A 13,096-nucleotide genomic window follows, 5' to 3' on the forward strand; every position below is an offset into this window, starting at 1 on the left:
CAGTGTCTTAGAGAGACCGGCAGTAATACACAGCAAAGAGAAGTAAAGAGGGGCGGGGAAAGTGCCGACAGCCCTCCAGGACTGAACAATTCACTGATTTTAGGAGAACCAAAAAAGGCTTCGCAGCGGAGTTGGCCTCTGCTGATGGGTAGGCTTCCCAGGACGAGAACAGTCAGGTTAAGGGGAAAGCATAAGCAAAACCAGGAACCAGGAGAGCTTGTGATGTGGCCAAAGCACGGCTGGTAGGTGGCTGGAAGCCAGGTGGGCCAACCTGGGAAAACTCTGAGAACAAGAAAGGGTCAGAACATTGCTACCATAAGAGAGGGAGGTAATATTTGGCCCGTGTCTTAAGCTAACTCTGACCAGACTATAAAGACTAAAGATACTAAAATCATCTAGAAGACTCGCAATGACCAAGGAGGGAGGCTGAGGCATGATGGCCAGCCAGTAAGGACGGAAAGGGGGATGTGGGGGTGGGGATAGGGACAAGGTGACTCTGCGGTCTCTCTACCTGATAGGCCAGAGGCTGGCAGTGGATAGTGAGCACAGGAGTGAGAGCAGGTTTGGAAGAACAGCCTGGATTCAGTTAAGGAGAATCCCAGTTTGAGACGCTAACAACTCAGTCTTGTAGAAGTGTGTAACAATTAAGGAGCTGTTTAGGTCATTTTAAAACTGAAAGGCAGGGGCACGTGGGTGGCACAGTCAGGTGCCCAACTCTTGGGTTCAGGGCTGCGGGATCGAGCCCCATGGTAGTTTCTGTGCTCAGCATGAAGTCTGCTTAAGACTCTCTCCACATCTCTCCCTCTCAAATAAATACATAAATCTTTTTAATAAGTACACAAATGAATAAATAAAACTGAAAGGCAAAAGGGCGCCTAGGTGGCTCTGTCGGTTAGGCGTCCCATCTGACTCTTGATCTTAGCTCAGGCCTTGATCTCAGGCCAAGATCTCTGGGCACAGAGTCTATTTAAAAAAAAAGAAAGAAAAGAAAAGAAAAGAAAAAACCCTGAAAGGCAAAGAGATTGCTTGTGAATTAGGGAGCTGCATGTAGGTCCCTGCCTCGTTCAGGTGGCTGTGGAAGTGACCAGGTCAGGGCAGTGGCTCTCAGATACATGAGGATGGCCTGGGAGCACAGGGACCGCACAGTAGCCTTGACCTCGCCCCCAGTCATTGTCCAGCTGCTGGTGTCAGTACATAGAGAGGGGAAATGGATTCCACCCACCGGTTAAAAAAATTAAAAGTCGAGGAGATTCCTTTCAACTTTTAACTTCTTTCTCATTAATTAACTAGAATATCTTCATCTGTTTACTTTTAGCCTAATAATCTCTTTAACTGATTAACTGAAGTTAATTTGCAGTGGCCAGCAGGACGGTCAGAGAACTCAGCCTCAGGAGAGAGCATCTCAGATCACAAAGGCTATTTTGTCAGAGCTGAGAGTTGATGGAGAAACTCAGAGATAAAGATATCAGGTGTGCATGGCTAGGAAAATTGGTTGATCTGAGTGTAGAGGGCAAATTCAGCTCACCAGTTGTGGGTGGTCACTAGAAAAGGCTGTACGGAGCCAAAGTGGAAATAGGGGAGCCCTAGATTTTGTCGTCAGGGAAGGAGCACACAGCAGGGAGTACTTCAGCTCCCGGATCAGGGGCTTCCTGCCAATCCCCAGAGCTGACCCCCAGATAAGGCCCGTTGGGGTGGTGGGGCCGGGTGCTCCTGTCGCAGGCTGTCTCAGCAGAGGGCCCCTGAAGGCTTTGCTGCTGTTAACCTTTGAACCCGCGACCTGCAGAATCATTTCAAAGTGGACCAAGACTTGTTAAATTATCACATAAAGAAAAGACAGCAAGGCATGACTGGAAAACAGAACAAACACAAAAACCTTGAAATCCTACTGGTCACAGAAAAGGAATATCTCAACCCAAACAGGCTTGGAATCAAAGGCCAAGTTCTACAAAATTCCAAATATTGGCATTTAGTATAAAGTGTCATTTAGAAACAAAAGACAAAAGAAAAGCACATGCATCTTAAAAAGCTGATTAGCTAAGGGCTAGAGAAAGAAAAAAAAAAAAAAAAGAGGAGGCTCTATTTTCTTTTTATCTGGAACCCAGGTGAGGGGTGAGCCCAACTGCCCTGATTCTAACATCTCTGACTATACAGGGAAGCTGACAACCGTCCCAGGGGTCCCCACTCTGCTGGTCACCTGGGCCCAGGTCTCAAGAGAATCAGTGCCTGCAAAGCCAGGCTTTTGGGGCCATGGAGGTAAGGGTTTGGGAGTGAGCCAGACCCCTTCCCAGTTCTCTCAGCTCCCGGACTTCCCCTTCTTGGACAGGGTCCCAGCACAGGGTGCACAAGTCCCCAGAGCTCAAAAAATGGGGTTTCAAAAACCCACTGGACAGGATTCAAATGGAAAGAAACCTAAGGCACACGGTGTTTGGCGTCCAGGGAGCCCTCCACCTGCATGAGCCAGCCGCGTCTATGCGTAGCTGCGCCATCCGACGGGCTAACCCAGGGGCAACGGCCCAGAGCAGGCAGGCATGCCCACCCGCACCACCTCCGCTGGCCCACAAGCAGTCCCTGTGGCACAAGGCCCCAGCTCGGACTCCCAACGGGAGGCGCTCAGGGCCCCGGGCAAGCTTGAGAACCTCTGAGCAGGCACGGGAAGTCACGCAAGGAAGCCACAGCCCCAGGCCACCGTGGGCTGAGCGGACAGGCAGGCAGGGAGCCACGGAGAGAAGCAAGCGGTAAGGGTTTCTCAGTGCTCAGGGATGAAGAACTGTGTCCTCCAGGGGAACGCTGGACAGCACCATCAGAGCTCACAGTGGGTCCCCTCCTGCCCACCGCTGTCCTCCCGAGCCTCACCGTCCAGGGGCAGGGCACAGGCGGGGTGGGCTGCAGGGCACCTGCCTCCTTGGGGGGTTGCGCACAGAAAACGCTGCCCCGGGCACTGCCCTGATGCTAAGGAGATGAAATAAGACCCTTTTATTTTTAGAGATTTTTGTGAGTGCCCTTGAACCGCTCCTGCTGCCTTTTTTGGCGGCTGTGCAACACTCACGGGCGCATGACAGAGAGGAAAGATGCAGAGGGACTTGCAAATGCAACGGTTTTGCTCACTGAGCCATGTTCGCTGAGCTCCTACTACGTAGCAAAGATGCCCACATGGTAGACTCCGCTGTCTTCTCATCCCCTCCCCCTCCGGCCCCACCTGGGAAGGAGCCTGTGAAAACTCTTTTGTAGTCAAGTACAGTTATTATAAGGTGTGGTCCCCTAGACACTGGCCTCTCTGTATTTTGACAGTATGACTTCCTGTGATATTACTGAGGCTCTCCTGTCGTCCCAGTAACAAATGCTGATACCTGGGTGGTTTTCTTTTTTCTTCTTCTCTCAACAAAGTGCTTGACATTTAATGCATCATCAAAAAGTTTCTGAGGTTTTGGGGCTAAAACTCTGCAAGTATTACTTCCTGTCCCGCCTGTAGCTCAGGTACCCAAGCAGCCCAGAGGCTCTGAAGGAGGGCTGTTGCTGTGCTATCAGCTTCAGCAGATGGTCTCAAAGATCTCAAAACCCATCCTGCCCTCAGTGAACCCTCTCAAAGGCCAAGCAGTGTGCTCCAGACCAGAAACCAAAAGGGCCACTGGGTCCTGTCCCTTAGGTGCAGGGTCCTTACGCAAGTCACTTAATCTCTCTGCTACTCAGGAGGGTAGAGTTGCAGAGTTGTGCAAAATGATCTCCAGGGAAAAGTCTGGCATCCAATTCCCTGGTGTCCAAGGACAGACTTGAACCGCCCTCACAGCTATAAGGTGATCTGCGGTAGAACCAGTCATGTTTGCTAGAGGTAGGAAGATGTCGTTGGTCTCTCCCAGAACGATCCTCACTGGCCTAGCACCGTGGGAATCTGCTGGACCCACTCTATAGAAGCTGCAATCACACCGTTTATGTAACTCTTCATTCCTTCCACAGGACTCAGGGTGCCCATGCTCTTTGTCAGATCCAGTGCTAGGCTCAGGGATACAAGGTTGTAGACAGCAAAGCCCACAGCCTCTGGGAGGGCGCGCAAACCAACAGCTACCCACGGGGTGGTGCTGGGAAGGCCTGAGGGGAGCAAGGGAGCCCGGAATTATCCCGAGTGACTGGAGAGAGCAGCAGGGAGGGAAGGCTTCTCAGAGGAAACAACACTTGAGCTACTCAAGAGTTCAGCAGCGGTTGAGCAGATAGACATTCCAGGCAAAGGCAGAAGAAGTGACAAGGCCACAGCTCTAGTGTGGGGCACAGTGGGTAGTGCCACGCTAATCACTGGATCAGGCCATGGGGTACATGGGCAGGGCTGGACCTCAGGCCTAGGCTTCACCATCTGCTGAGCAGTGTGGCTCTTTCTTGCTTCTGGTTTTTAAGTGGGGAGAAGGGCAGGGGGGAGCACAGTAAGGCTATGTAGGTAGAGGATCAGGGCACTGGTTTGGGGGGCCATCCAGACTTCACATGGAATCCCTGCCCTTACTAAGGTATAACCTCTGGTGAAATACTTCATCTGTCTCTGCCTCCATGGTTTCATCTGCAAAATGACATGATGATACCCATCTTCGGGCTGTTGTGAGGAGGGCCGTGCAGAGCATAAGTGTCTCACATGCAGTTCTAGCAGCCGGCTAAACAGAGAGATGAGGTCTCGATTTGGGCTTTCAGAATTCTCACTCCAGCACCATCTGGAAGAGGGATGCGAGGGAGCAAGACGGGTGGCCGGGCTAAATCCGATGGGCAACCTACATACCACAGAGAAGAGGCGATTTGACAGGGAAAGAGGGGAGGAGTCAGGAAAGCATTCACAGGGAGGCGACCTAGGAAACGGGTCTTGTTGGAAGAAATGAAGAGAGAACAACACTGATGAGAACTGAAATCGTGACAGTTCAAGGTGCATAGAAGCAACGAGAACTATCCAGAGCCAGTGCGTCCACATGCGGGTGGAGGGACAGGGATGGAGGCTCTTGTGGCTCCACACTCAGGAGGCACACAGGACGTGACTACTGTGTGTGTGTGTGTGTGTGTGTGCCTGTGTGTGTGTGTGTGTGTGTGTGTGTGTGTGTGTGTCTGTGTGTGTGTGTGTGTCTGTGTGTGTGTGTGTGTGTGTCTGGGGGGGGGGCAGGGCTGTCATGGTAAGTTAGGCTAGATCCTGTCCCAGTGAAGTCCTCGCTCGGGCATGTGGAATGCATTCAGTAGGTAGCAAGGAACCTACTCCTTTATTAGAGTTATGTTTTTCTTGTCCACTGATCCACAAACAAGTTTTTGAGAAAGGAGGGAGGCATCAGTAGAAGTCTTCCAACCACCCCTGGCTCTCCCGCGCTCCAGGGAGATGAACTGAATCTCATCGTGCTCCCTTATAACCAGGGCAGAGTGTCCTCTGTCTCCCATACATGCTGAAGTTAGTAAGAACAGCTGACTTGGCTCTGCCTGAAGTGCTTTCACTGTCCTCACTCATTGGATCCTCATACTAGGAGCAATATTATTATTGTCCCACTTGATGTATAAGGAAACGAGACACCAAGCCATGAACTTACTAGATCACCCAACTAGTGATGGACCAATGGACAGTCCAGCACAGGCGCCTACAGAAAAAGGACCATTGGTTTCTCTGCTAGCACAGGAAAGGATCCCGGCCCACAAGTGACCAGTGGGCCCCCAAGGGAAGTCAGAATGCCACGCCAGGACTGTTTATCACCTCCAACCTACAGATGGGGAATAGGCACGAAGAACCATTTTCCCAGTAACTGGAACGGCCAAAAACCCCTTTCTCCCGCTGCGGCCCTAATACGTGGCAAGCCCTTTTCCCAACATGCACTCACTTTCTACCCAAGAACAGGCAGGCAGTTTCATCAGCACCCCTGCTTCCTGCCTCACGGGGCTGAGAAACAACCCAGAAAGCGCGTGCCTCACGACAGCGCTCAACCCCGTACTTTGTGTCCCTCCCCTCCTACATCATAACCATAGGACGCGTGACCAGGAGCAAGCCTCCTCTGCTTTCAAGGGGGTAAGGGCCCAAGAACAGTGACCTCTCCCCTTTGTTTCCAACTGCCTGAGCCTCTGGCAAATCCAACTTCTTCACACAGTGCTAGGCAGATCTCATCTCTATCTAAGAAGCCCTCAGGATATTAGCTGTGGCAGCAAGGTACACCCCGGGAGGAAGCCAGACACATCCCATTGAAAACCTAACTCTGTCTAAGCGACCAACTTCCCCAGGTCCCTGGGGAAGTCATTAAATGTCTGTATCTTCATTTCCTCCACAGTAGAAAAGGGGTAATAATTCTGACCTACCTCATCAGAGTGCTGTAAGTAGGAATAACTAATTAACGCTAGCGAAGCACTTTAAAAGTAAAAAGCACTTTGCAATAATTAACGTGGCTTCTGCTTTCATCTCCTGCAGCCTCATAAATAGAAGCGAGGTCCCAGATAGCTACAGATGGCAAGGAGCGTGCCCAGGCAGCGGCTTTCCCGAGGAGGTGCAAGGGCGGACCTGTCAGGGCCATCAGAGTTGTCTCGGGGCCCCCAGCCACTGGAGACTGTTCCAAGCTGACAATTCTAAATCCATTTGCATCCACTTAGCTTTCTAGAGAAGGAGGCCTTTTCCAGTTACGGCAAACAGCCATGAATGTAAAGCTCTGAGCAGGGAACACAGGGCAGAAAGGATTGGGGAGTCTCTGGGGCTGCTGCCGACTTGTCTTGAAAAATCAAAATGAACTTTTTTCTTCAAAGGCTTTGCTTTGATTCATCATCATTATAAAAACAGTCAAGTCCTTGAGGTCTGCAGCTGCAGTGAGAGCATACAGAATGGGCTTTTCGTGAGACACACACACACACACACATACCCAATGCTCCAACATTTCTTCTAAGCAACAAGCAACAGGGGAGTCTGGCTTTGGAGCACAATTTTCACCTCCATTGGGCAAATTTTGCCAAACAGGGTGTTGCCTCCCATAAAAGGTACATCCTTTATAAGAATGTTCATTATCTGGTGAGCAGCCTTACCTTAAGGGAGAAGTTTCTTTAGTAACTATGCAAAGGACTGGTCCCTGGAGGACTATACTCCTTCTGTGAGCTGTCACTATCACAAAGATGTCATCAACACATCACGGAACTTGTTACAGATGGGGCTGGATGTTGCTAACTTGCTATATTAGTGTAACACCTCGAGGCCCGTGTGGTCAAAGAGCGTCTATGGACTGGGCTGGGAATCACCAGGCCTAGCACTGTTACTTAGGGAAGGTAAGCTCTGATCTCCAAGAAGCTGCCTTGGGATCTGGAATGCAAGCCATCTGTAAGGAGGAAACTACCCTGAAATATTAGACAGTTTTCCCATTATTTCAGAGGTGAGGAATGTGGTTATCTTGAATTTCCTCTGGATAGACGGTGTTCCTTTTCTCCTGCTCCCCTGCTTCCTCTTTTCCTTCCTCCACGCCATTTTATTAGCTGATAAACCATCAGTGGGTCACATGGATGTTCCAGAAGGAAGTTAGGGATAAGCCCTACCAGAAAGAGGCTGAGAGCAGATGACGGACACCATGGTCCTGACCTGGGCACAGAGTGGACACAGAGGGGGGCAAGGCTAAGCGTAGGACAACACGGCATAAGCGCCGCCCCCCAAGTCAAGGGCTTGAGAGAGATACAAGGAGATAGAGAAAACCTTGAGGGGCCCTTCTGATAAGAAAGAGATAAGCAGACCCAGGGGAAGCCAGACTCTTGCAGAGACAGAAATGGGAAAGAACAACAGTGGACAAGGTAAGTAGACAGTAAAATTACCTGATAGCTTTGTATTCGCTCCAGTGACAGGACAAAGTAGCTAGCATATACCAAAGGCATAAAACATGTGCTTGATGGTAAGGATGAAAAGGCCACCCCGCCCCCTCCTGTAGGGGAGGAGGAGTTCCTTCCCTGAAAGCTGGGTGACCTACCTCAAGACTCCCCTCACCCTGCATGCTGGTCCCAAGGGAGGGCTCCCAGATGGTAGCTCTGGGGGAAGGTGGCATTCAGGCAGGGATGTCTCAAGGCTGGGCTCCAGAGCCGTGCACTGAACCTCCCTGCAGGGAGCTGTCCATCCTCACACGGTGAAGGCCAGAACAGAGCAAGAGGCAGGAGAAGACACCTGTCTTCCACTCTCATTAGTTGTGTGCAGGGGGGAGGCTGGAGAGCACCCCTCATTCTCAACAGTGAAGGCCCTAGACAGCCCAAATGCATGCAGCTATGGACAACAGGCCAGACTGTCCCTGGGCACATCAGCTGAAGATCAACTCTTTTGGGCATAAGAGAGAGTAGTAGCCAAGCTCTCTTCTTTTAAGACTAAAACAACAAAAAAGCGTGAGTGAATGTATATGACACCTTAGGCTCTGCATTAAGTCATTTTTACAGTCTTGTACGGGATGGGCTTCCCAGGGGTACCTGTGCAGCCACAGAGGACTCCACACAAAAGGCCACCACGCTTGGTTTCAGGCTCTGCCATCACCGCCTTTAGATTCTTAGTTGTTTTTGAACAAATAGATCCACGTTTTCATTGCACGCTGGAGCCCGCGAACCAGGTAGCCAGTCCCAGTCCAGTGAGGGAAGAAAAACACAAGTAAAACATGCCCGTTTTTCAGATGAGAAGACTGAGGGTTGGGCAGGTCCAATGGCTCCTCTAACGTCACTCTGTTAGTAGGCAGCTCATGGCAGCTCCCAGGCATTTTAGCTCCCAAACCAGTATTTGCTCTGATTCCTCAATGCAGTGTGCACAGTGCTGAGCACCTGCCCAACTCGCGATGATGACCTTCTGTAACTGTCCCCCACCTTCTGTGCAGACCCCTCAGCCCTGTCTACATGACTCAAGATCACCATCCCCAGCCACAGCTGATGCCCAGGCTGGGCCAGGCTGGGCCATCGGATTGTCTCTCCCAGGAGTCTGGAATTGGTACCTGGAGGGACAGCAGATGGGGGTCAGCAAACAGGGGGTCAGGGCAATACTTGGCACAGAGGACTGGCAGGCCCAGGCACAGGAAGATCATAGGAAACAATGTGCACCTTCTACTCTTCCTTGTCCAAACCTCTAGAGTGTAAATTCCCAGAGAGACACAGTCTAGAGGAAGGGCTCAGGTGCTACCATAAGACCCGGCAATAGTCATCCGGGAACCCTGGGGGGAAAGTGCCTCCTGTGACCCTACCAATGGCTGAAAACCTGTCACACCTGCTAGTCATTGCAGTGACTTGAGGACGGCAAGTAGTGGCTGGCAACATTTCTTATTCGTGCTGCTACTCTTGCTTAATATAGAAAAACAAATACAGCATTTACGATGTTCCAGGTGCTGTTCCGAGTATTGACAGATACCGACTCACTGACGCCTCCCCACAGCCCTGTGAGCTAGGTATTATCATCATCATCCCCGTTGTGCACGCAAAGAGAAGTTATGTAACTTGTCCGAACTCACACAGCTGCTATGTGGATTTGAACCAGGATTTGAACCCCAAGGTCTGGCTGCAGAGTCTCAGTTCTAAGCCCCCTAACAAAGCTGCCTCTTAGAAGTATTATTGTGGCCAGTCTGAGAGAAGCAAGGCAACATGCAATTGCTATTTTTGAGTTCCGTTTTACCTTTTCAAGAGGCAGCCCCACGGAAGTCTTGGCTAACTGGAACAGATGGGGCTTTGGGCAGTCAAAATGGACGTTGCCCAGACTACACACCGCGGGGTTAATGAATACCGGGTCCCTCACATTCCCACTCAGCTCCTGCTCTCTCTCTCTCTCTCACTCGCTCTCTCTCTCCCTGTCTCTCTGAGACACACACACACGTCCCAATAGGTTCTGTTGCCCACTTTCCAAGCACACAATAAATTAGAAGGAAATGAAAGTCCACGGCAAGCCAGCAAGCTGACAGTATTAAGAAAACATTACCATGAGCCCCGCAGTAAAAGAGACATGAAACATCGTAAAAGCAATCATAAACCTTATAATGAATGGCAGCTGCACTTTACGTAAGAACATCCAAACAGCCCTAAACATTTTGACCCTCCATCCCAACCCCGTACACAAACAAATACCCTTTTCCCAGTGCGTAAGCCATTCTCAGTGAGGTTATCTATGATTTGCACATGAAGGCATCCTGCTTCCAGGAACCATTGAGATGATTTTGCTATATTTGGTATACTATGCTTAAGAAGGCAGAGGAGTATGTAATATATTTTAATATATTTTTTAAAAACAACTAAAATGGTTACTTTTTTTTTTTTTTTTTTTTTTTTTAATAGCTTAAGTAGGTAGACCAGGGAGCAGACATTTTTATTTCTTTGTTGTTCAGTTGGTTGGTTAGTCTGGGAGCAGGTGCTTGTCATTTTGGGTCTGCACTGTACAGCAACATTTTTTTTTCTCTCATCACCCTTTAAAAGGTCATGTGCTCTATAGTTCCCCGTGGTTCCCACCATTCCTTCTTCCAAATGAATTTTTATTTGAAGATAATTGTAGGTTCACATGCGATTGCACAGAACAGTGTAGAGAGATCCCACGTTCCTTTTCCCCCATCTCCCCCAACAGTAATATCCTGCCAAACTCTAGTACCACAACACTACCAGGATATTGACATTGATGGAGACAAGATACTGATAGTTGAGTCACCATGAGTATCTTTCATGAACGCCAGCCCCAGCCCATCGCCATCCCATCCCTGACCTCTTGGTAAACTCCCATCTGTTCTCCATTCCTCTAATTTTGTCGTTAGTAGTGGTCCATGGTCTGGAAGGACCACAGTTACTGAAGGATGTATCCACCATTCTTTTTTCCTTTATACACAGATTGCTTTCCTCATTGACATGACCTGCCTCACCCTGTGGGCATCTGAACTTATGACCTCTGGGATAGAGTATCACCTGAGATCTTGAAAACTCAAGATACGGGTAATGACTAACTTCCTCTCCACTTTGTCTATCCCATCCGTGGATTCTGCAGGTCCACAATTTTGATCCTGGGAAGGAAAAGTTCTCCAACACAGAGCTGGCTCTCATCCCTTACTCTTAGCTGGTATATGCTCAGGAAATGCAACACGGGAACCAATATAACCAGGACAGTGGATAGGAACTAAAAGAATCGCCCTGTAAAACTGAAAGACAAATGTGGAATTCTTTAGCAGCCTTGCTTTGCTTTTGCCTTCTGGTAGCTCCTCTCATGAGCATAGATAAGAAGGGTTAAATCCATTCAGAACTCTGAAGTTCCTTATTTTGAATCCTCCCACCTCTCACGGAGCCCCTGTACTAAATACATCATTCTTTCTCAGTTAATTTCCACATTTTCATCTGGTTGACTTCTGTAGCACATCTTAGTTTTTAAATATCTCATTCTTATATGATAAAAGTTCTACTAGCTCTGAGATACTTAACTCGAAGTGTCTCACAATATACATTATTCAATAAATGTTTTTTGAGAACCGATTCTATGTCAGGACTATATTTAATGATTACATATGGCTTTTTCTCATAAAATAAATTAGTTAAGCCACTAACAGAGTTGAATTAGGATCCTCCAGAAATGTCAGGTCTTTCCCTAGCATCTCATTCATAGCAAATGCTTTAAAATGTTCTTAATAGAATTGACACACTAGGATATCAATCAGAAATTGGAATACATGTAGTTTGGATCAGTCCACTCATCTACTAGCAGCAATAACCTTCTCTTTCTTCCATGATATACTTTGCTCTTATTCTTTATACTTCTTTCCTTAAATTCTGAACCCTGGACTATTGCCAGTACCACCCTAAATGACGGCTACCATTGGTGTTGCTCTCTCATCATTCCTTGACACTCACGGAAGACCTTTGGTGCACTGAGTACCAGGAATTAGAGCAAGAGCAGCCATTTCATTTGTCCCCACAACATAAGCGTGATGTAAAGTGAGCATGACCGCAAGGTAAGTATGACTTTCTGTGTTACAGATGAGGCACCAGATGTGCCTTTCTCTAAATCTCTGAATTGATAAGAGCAATTTCCACATTTTCATCTGGTTGACTTCTGTAGCACATCTTAGTTTTTAAATATCTCATTCTTATGAGATAAAAGTTCTACTAGCTCTGAGATCCTTAACAACTGGCCCGTCTGATGTCAAAGCCCGCTCTCTGAGGACCTGGCCAGACCACTTTCCAGGCTTCAGGACCCCAGACCTTCATCCACCTCACTGATAAGACAAATTCTTACCACTGATCTTCCTTCAAGAGAAGAACTGGGTTTGGCTCCATCCTCCTTCCATTCACTAGGTTTCATTTCTTTAATGCTGCAGATCAGGTTTCCAAGAAACAGACTTCAGATGGAGACTTGGGTCCACGAGGATTCCTGAAGAGTGCTCAGCAGATTGAGACCTGTGGAGAAGTAAAGGAAATAGGACTGAGTGAAGGGAGACATTGAATTTCAATATTGTCAAAATCCAAGCCTCAGCTTACCCCTGTGGATGTTAGAAATGTCCCAGATTAGGTCAAGGGGCCATGACCATAACAGTCACTCATTGGGTGCAGACTGTCCCTGGAGGTAGGCATGAACTTGGCCCTGGAAAATCCCAGAGAGGGACTCCGTGAGAGCCGTCAGCCACCATCACTCATGGCAGCTGGGGTAGAGCCAGCTATCTGAGCAGCCACCCTGGAATCTTTACACATAACTCTGTCTCTAGTCTCCTTTTCAAACCTCTCACATCTCTTAGTAGATTTCCAGATTAGGTCTGAAGAGAAGGCCAAGCCAGTTTTGTGCATTTTTCCTGTGCTCTTTTTTCAGGGACACCAGTATTATTTTTTAACTTATTCTTTCCTTTTTCTCAGATTTAAATTTCTCAAAATTTATCTCCATTGCCTTGGCTCCCCGAGCACAAATGCAGAGGATAGCTTCCTGGTTCTTCAGTACCCTGCTAAAAAAGTGGTCCCAGGTGTCAAGTCCTGCTGCTGGAGCTCTGGGATCAGACTCTCTTCGTTGGCCTCAGCTGCCCTTTTCCTGAAACCTTTGCTTTCCTTTCCAGCCTTCCACGCCATCCCCAGCACTTGGCTCACTTGTGCTCCAGCCCTGGACTCTGACCCAGTTCTCCTCTCTGCCCCAATCTTGCCCTCTCAGATGCACTCTGCTCAACTCCTACTG

At 48.8% G+C, this 13,096-nt stretch overlaps 1 long non-coding RNA gene across 2 annotated transcripts in view; it reads right to left on the reverse strand.

Annotated features, from left to right (window-relative positions):
* The window catches only part of LOC309848632, a 248,598-nt gene extending 236,262 nt beyond the window's left edge, over nt 1–12,336 (reverse strand). Inside the window, exon 1 of one of the 2 annotated variants that reach the window (XR_014303175.1) lies at nt 12,176–12,336. This is a non-coding gene — a long non-coding RNA (uncharacterized lncRNA). Of the gene's footprint in view, nt 1–9,589; nt 9,641–12,175 lie in introns of those variants that run through there. The other variant, XR_014303176.1, reaches the window with a different exon arrangement.
* Nucleotides 12,337–13,096: the final 760 nt, after the last annotated feature.

The sequence above is a fragment of the Mustela nivalis genome (genome assembly GCF_964662115.1).
Source record: "Mustela nivalis genome assembly, chromosome: 15".
In the NCBI taxonomy this organism is placed as follows: Eukaryota; Metazoa; Chordata; class Mammalia; order Carnivora; family Mustelidae; genus Mustela; species Mustela nivalis.